Genomic DNA, 7253 nt, shown 5'->3' with positions numbered 1-7253 from the left:
CAGACTTTATATCTTATAAAGGATTACATCCTGCAGGGTTACCATTCTGACAGGCTGGGAAGCAGAGCCTCTGGCTGAAAACTGAAAGGCAGCCACTTTGATGGCGGGGAGGGTGGAACAGGGATTTATGCTGAATGAGTTGGCCAAGTATACATACCCATGAATGGGGTCCTACTGCATGCATACTGAATAAACATACATGTTATGTATGACCAATATTCACTTTGGGGTGGAGTCTTAACATTCAAATATATGACAATTAGACCCTATACATCAAAAGGTGAAACAGAGACAGGAAGACACCCAAGTGCATAGCTCTGTAAACTGGCCAGAACCACTCATGGTCAGTATTATCAGGAGAAAGATACTGAAACCAATCTCCTGTCCAGTCAATGCTGTAGTTATGGCTTGTGGCACAGGAGGATGAGAATCAGCATCTGGTGATAGATGAGCTACAATTTTTTAAACATTTGTTATCTTAAGGCCAGTGCTTATTTAGCTGCTAGAGAAAAAAAAAAAAGACAGAGAGAGAGAGAGAGGGAGAGAGAAACTTTGTGGCAGTTAGAACATAGTTTATTCTTTGTTATGTTTTTTTAAAGGAAGTTTCATTCTTGTTGCCCAGGCTGGAGTGCAATGGCGGGATCTCTGGATCTCGGCTTACTGCAACCTCCGCCTCCCAGGTTCAAGCAATTCTCCTGCCTCAGCCACTCGAGTAGCTGGGATTACAGGTGGCCACCATCATGCTCAACTAATTTTTTGTATTTTTAGTAGAGACGGGGTTTCACTGTGTTAGCCAGGCTGGTCTCGAACTCCTGTCCTCAGGTGAGCCACCCGCCTCAGCCTCCCAAAAGTGCTGGGATTACAGACGTGAGCCACCGCACCTGTTTCCAATTTAGTTTATTCTTTAAGTGCAGGAGTACATGACTTAAGCTTTGCCTGGCAGGAGCCTAGGTCTTCTTTATCATTTGGTATCTTATTTCCACAGAGTCCATTCTGTCCATCTTATGAGCTCTGTTTTAACGTTAGTGCTTGTTTGTTGTGTTTAAACAGTGAAAGGGAACGAGCATCATAAGGCGTGTGTGACCTCCCATCCCATCATGGCCAGGAATTCAGGTGTTAAGTTTTCTCTGGGGTCCCCTTGGCTAAAAGGGGGTCTGTTAAGTTGGTTGATGGCCATTAAATTTTATTTTTACCTCTCAAAATCTAATGGCAAAATTATATATTTTAGAGTTTCTCCACAAACCTTCTCTCTTCTTCTAATGACAGACATTTCTTTTTAATTTTATATATTCTAAAGCTATATGCTCCATGCCTGGTAGTGATGGCCAGATATCAATTATCATTAACAATCTGAAGAAGCTCCATGAAACTAATGCTATATTAACACACAATCTTTTCTGCTTTTACAAAATTTTATTGATCTTTGGTTTGATTGTGTTAGATATTGTCTAACAACTTCTTACCTTGGTTGAATGTTCTTACGGTTGACTACGATGGATTCTGTCCTATTCTTCCCAGCTTTAGGATGAGAATTGTGTTTTATTATCTCCTTGTTACTATTCAGTAGACTGAATGTGTGTGTTCCCTCAAAATTCCTATGTTGAAATCTAATTCCCATTGGGATGGTACTTGAAGGTCAAAACTTTAGCAGGTAATAAGACATAGCAGTTGAGCCCTTATGAATGGAATGAGTGCTCTTATAAAAGAGACCTCAGTAGCCTTCTTCCCCCTTCAGCTATGTGAAGATACAACTAAAATATGTCCATCTACTTGCCAGGTAGCAAGTCTTTACCAGACACTGAATCTACCAGTGTCTTGATTTTAGACTTCCTTAGACTTCTAGAAATACAAGAAATAGACGTTTCTTGTTTATAAGCCACTCAGTCTATGGGATTCTGTTATAGCAGTCAGAAAGGACTAAGACTCCTCTCTCTCTCTCCCCTCATCTCTCTCTCTCCTCTCACTGTATTCATGAGTCTTCATAATACCCAGGTTATCACAGATGCCATTCTTTATACAACGATTCATCAGCAGAGGACTGAGGAAGTAGATTTATAGTCCTAATGTGTTACCAAATAATTTCCTAAAAATAATTTCCTTAAAAATAATTTTTCTAAAAATGTACTGCCCTGCAAGAACAGAATCCACATATATTTCTCTTAAAATGAGAACGGAAGAGGAATAAAATGAAGAGCTTTATGCTTCTCTGATCTCAATGTTAAGTTGGATTCATGCCTTGAAGAAACTTCACTGCCTTGCAAATTTTCCCAAGTTTGTCCTTGACTATAAAGGGCTACAAACCACTCTTGATAACATCTTAGCAGTTCCAGGCACTCAGAAGAAAACTCTGTATTAGCCTGAAGTGTCATCGTATAATGCTGTAGTTTCCAAGACGCTTTTAAACTGTACTGTGGTATATAATGTGCATCCCTGAGCTGTTTGTGAGTAATATTTCTACAAAGTGAACCTCTAGGAAATCTCGTCTGCTCTTCCCATGTTTCTTCATGAGGGTCTGTCATTAAAGGTTCTAATATATCCATCAGCTTTGTGCTTGTGAAACATGAAACTGAAAAATAAAAGAGGGTGAATCAATAATTCAACAACGTAATTTGGCAGTATTTTCTAATTCTATGGTCTGCAGAGAACGAACTGTATTCTTTAAAGTATATGCATTCGATATGCAAAGCTAACTGCTCTCATACTTCTAGCCATACCCATTCTGAAGTTGTAAATTGGGAAGTGCAATGACATTCACTATCATTGGACAGAAGATACTATAAGGAGGTCAGAGAATATAGCCTTTGGCAAACAAGATTGCAGGCGCTAAGAATGGAAGTGTGTAAGTTCTGTACAAACCCCCTAGCCCAAGATATCATGTATACCATGAAGACCAATAAGCAAGATGCATCAGTTTATAAGTCAGATACTAATATCATATGTTTCCTCTGGATAAAGAAACACTCAAAAGATTTAAGGATTTCTTTTTAAACTACAATTTGCTCTGAGCATCCATGTAGCCCTGACAAAAGGAAAACAGTGCAACAAAATAAACACAAGCCAAAAAAAAAAAAAATTGATAACTTCAGTCCTTCAGTCTGACATAGTAGAAATAAAAAGTAAAATTTTTTTTTTTGGTAAACTTTTCTCAAAATGCTTCATGACAATATAGTTCAATTAGATTATACAATTTCTCATCTGAATAATAATTTGGACCATTTAATTGATAGACATGTCTAAACTTGGGAAGTAATTAATTTTGCTATTAGAGTTATTTAGATATTGAGGAAAAGAGATTTTTAAATCTTTGAATTTGTACAAAAATACATTATTCCAGCTGTCAGATAATTTCACCCCAAAATTGGTGAGCTCCAGGCTACTATTATAGGACCCGCATTGTCACATCCTCTGAAGCATTTCGTTCATGCCTTAATCAGTATTTATAACCTTGCTGTGTGACAAAATTTGAAGTGATCATACTATTATATTACGTGAAACCTGTCCCAGAGCTCAAACTTAAGACAAGGCACAATAAAAAAATATAATATGTGAGAATTAGTCTATTCAAAAAAGACATGCAAAAGAGACACTTGGGGACACATGAGATAAAGGGAGAATTATAAAGCATGCAGACTTTAGATACCTGCTGTGAGAAACCTGTCTGCCTGCCCCAAATTTTTCAGAAGACTTTCAAATCCTACCGCTCTTGTTCAGATAGATAACCTACACCCAATTTTATTTTGAATCTGAGCCCCTCATATTACCTTCCCACACCCAACCCAACCTCTTCCTCCAGTGGTTTACACTATCTCTGTAGATGGCAACCAAGCATCCAATAGCTCAGGACCAAAATTTTAGAACCATCCATGAGCCTCTCCCTCTCTCGTACTTCACATTTCTTTTCACCCCCTGCAAATTCTTTTAGCTCTACCTTAAAAACAGATCAACATATATGCAGAACCTAAACACTCTTCATGATTTCCCTCCTACCACCCTGGTCTGAGACACCACCATGAGTTATTGGGAACTAGGGGTGGAGGGGTAGCCTCTCAGCCTCTTTCCCTTTGGCCCTAAACTCTCCTTTCTCTACATCCCCCACTTCAGACTGTACACAACACAGTGGTCAAAATGATTGTGTGATAGCCTGAGTCAGATATATCACTCCACGACAGAAACAGCCAATGGCTCCCCAACCTAGTCTGAGCGAAAATCAGTCTTAAAGATGCGTTGTGAGATTTGAACTCCACCCTCCAGACCTGCAGTGTCACTATCTCGAGGAAACCATTTCTTTGTTTGTTGCTATCACTTATTCTACTCCAGGCACATTGATCACTTGTATGCCACTCATCATTCCTTCTTTCTGGAATGCTTCCCCAATATCCGTGTGCGTCGCTGCCTCTGCCACTTCTAGCCTTTGCTTGGGTGTCACTGTCTTCTTGATTTATCCTCTGACCACTGTAGTTAACATTTTAGCCCTGCTTCTAACCTAGTCCTCCCAACCCTCATTCTTGATTCATTTTTTTTTTCTATCTTAAGCATTCCGTTAAACATAAACATTGATTTCATATTTTTCACAAAGATTCCAGGTAATGTTTAGTAGGAATTATTGCTAAAAATCAATCCTTTGGGCAAATAACCTCTTTCTTCCTCTTCAACTCTTATTCTTTGACAAAGTGTTTACATACTGTATAATTTACTTGTTACTTGGTTTTTATACCTCCTTTTTCTAGAACATAAGGTTCATGAGAGGATGATTTTTGCTTCTTTTATTAGCTTCCACATGGTGAGCATTTAGAGGTGTACTTGCAACCTAATATTGCTCAATAAATAAGTAGTTGAATATACTTTGGAGTTTACTCTTTTAATGAATAATAATGGTTTTCATTTATCCCTTTCCTTTAGTATTTATTAGGCTTATAGATGCCAGGTTTTATAGAATGAAAGGGAAATGTAAAGGATTTCTATAGATCACAACATGTCTTTCTTCCATCTCTATCCCCAAACCCCATGATAAGAGGATTTTAACTATTCAGGTTCATTTTTGTAGTTTATATACTTAACATGGCCCTTGGCTAATGGGGCTTTTAATAAATATTTTGATATGGATGAATGAGTCATAAATATAATTTCTGTAAAATGAATAGCTTGGCTTAGAAGTGTTCCTCAATCTGGGTGCTATTGTCATTTTAGGGCACATTCTGGGTTACACACTAGATGCCAGTAGTACTCATCACAACCCTTCAATAGTGACAACCAAAAATGTCTTTAGGTACTGCCAAATGTATCCTGGGGGCAAAATCACTCCAGGTAGGACCTTCTGCTCTAGAAGATTCTAACATTTTATAAAATGAAGCTATGAACTTCTCATCTACTACCCTAATAGATGATCCAGGCTTCTTATTCTCTCTCTTGCTTTCTAGATTTCAACCACCAAAGATTTGCTGTCATCCGCATGGCAGAATAAAAAGATGACATTTCAGTGAGTTGATCTATGTTGCTCTGATTCAAAGTTAATGATACAGTCTTAATGTTTCTGTGCTTGTTCCTGTTTTATCATCTCTGCTGTCAACTCACTATTAAAGATTTTGTTTTCTTATTATATGTGCAAAGGTAATATATAAACTACCAAAACAATGAGGTGAATAGGTTTGCAGGTTGAAATATTGAACCGTTTTATGTATGTAAAAGCCAGTGAAAACAAACACTTAGCTTTTTCTGACATTATCTGGTTCTTAAGAGACTCTTGACAAACAGGAAATTGCTAAGAAAACATAGCAAGAGTATCAAATATTTGGTGTTTATATCGTATCTTCAAATTGGTGAAATAAAATTTAGTACAATGTCTCTGTCAGGATATGTTATATCCATTGAATAAAATATTGCATATAGATTAAAAAAAAACTCTTCTCATCAACTACTATGTTTTTCTTTTACAATGTTCCAAACAATTAGCAAAAACACTGAAACTACTTCATCAGTGAAGTTCAGACTCTGGAGAACATCAATCAAGTGACTCTGCCAACAATTCAATGTAGTGTTTCTCTATTATTTCACAGGGAAATTGGAATGTTGCTGAAACACTTTAGCTAAGTACATTCTGGCAATGGAAAGCATAGCGCAACTCTCAAGTCAATCATCAATGTGATTGTCATCAAAAGCAGGAAGATTTCTACCCTCATGCCCCTCTTTACCTTATTTCTGTGTCTCTACACCCATACCATAAGCAGATAAATCCCTGGTCAAAATTATAAAATAAATCAACTCGGGGGTTGACTATTGCTGTTTTCATTTGTAATTTGGCCTCTACATCCATCAGGATAGATGAGAAACTCCGACAAACTTAGAAGTTTGAAACAACAAAAGCTTATTTATCTCATGCTAAACGTCTTGAGTCAGCAGGAGAGTTTGACTTGGAGACCTAAAGCGACGGGATCCTCACTATTTGGAACATTGGCAAAAGGAAGAGAGCATGCTAAATTGTTGGTTAATACTTAATGGCTCACATTTCATTGGCCAAATCATATCACATAATTGTGTTTCACTTAAAGAGGAGTAAGGTAGAGTAATCCTGCCGTGTGCCTACCCATAGGGAGAGAATCAGAAACAAGTGAAATAGTAACAATGGCCACCTCAGGCCTCCTTTATTTTTCAGAAATGTTCTGCTTTATTATTATTACTCTGGTCATTTAAATTGCTCATATGTGATTTTTTTTTTCTACTACCAAAATCCCTATAACGATAGAAGAAAAACGCAACTGATTGTATAATTTCAACGAGGAAGAACTTTGCTTGTTCCTACCACAGATATGTTTTAGTCATCTTTTATCCTCAATACTGAGGACAATATCTAAAATGAAATTTGGAGGCACTCCGTAATACTTGTTAAAAAATGAATAGGTTTTTTTAAGTAGTGAATTAACACGATCTCTGAACTTTCATACAAAAACAATGATGAAATAATTACTTTCAATTCAAACAGAAAGTGAAAAGTACACAGAGTAAAAAGAATATGTCAGTGTTGGAAATGGGTTTATGACATAGGTAAGAATCCACACCAAGGCCATGAATCACTCAGCAAGGCTAGTTTACTTTCTGCAGAAAGGGTATAACTCGCCAACAGTCTCACCACGGGAGCACATCGAACAAAGGAGACAGGGACATTTATAACTTTCATAACCTGATGCAATTGCCCTATGGCTGGGTTCCATTACCATTGGTTGGAATGGGACCTCACATTCTAAGCTTGACCCAATTGG

This window comes from Macaca mulatta, chromosome 5 (genome assembly GCF_049350105.2).
Source record: "Macaca mulatta isolate MMU2019108-1 chromosome 5, T2T-MMU8v2.0, whole genome shotgun sequence".
In the NCBI taxonomy this organism is placed as follows: Eukaryota; Metazoa; Chordata; class Mammalia; order Primates; family Cercopithecidae; genus Macaca; species Macaca mulatta.
The sequence above is the reverse complement of the archived record's forward strand: the minus strand, read 5'-3'. Positions refer to the sequence as shown.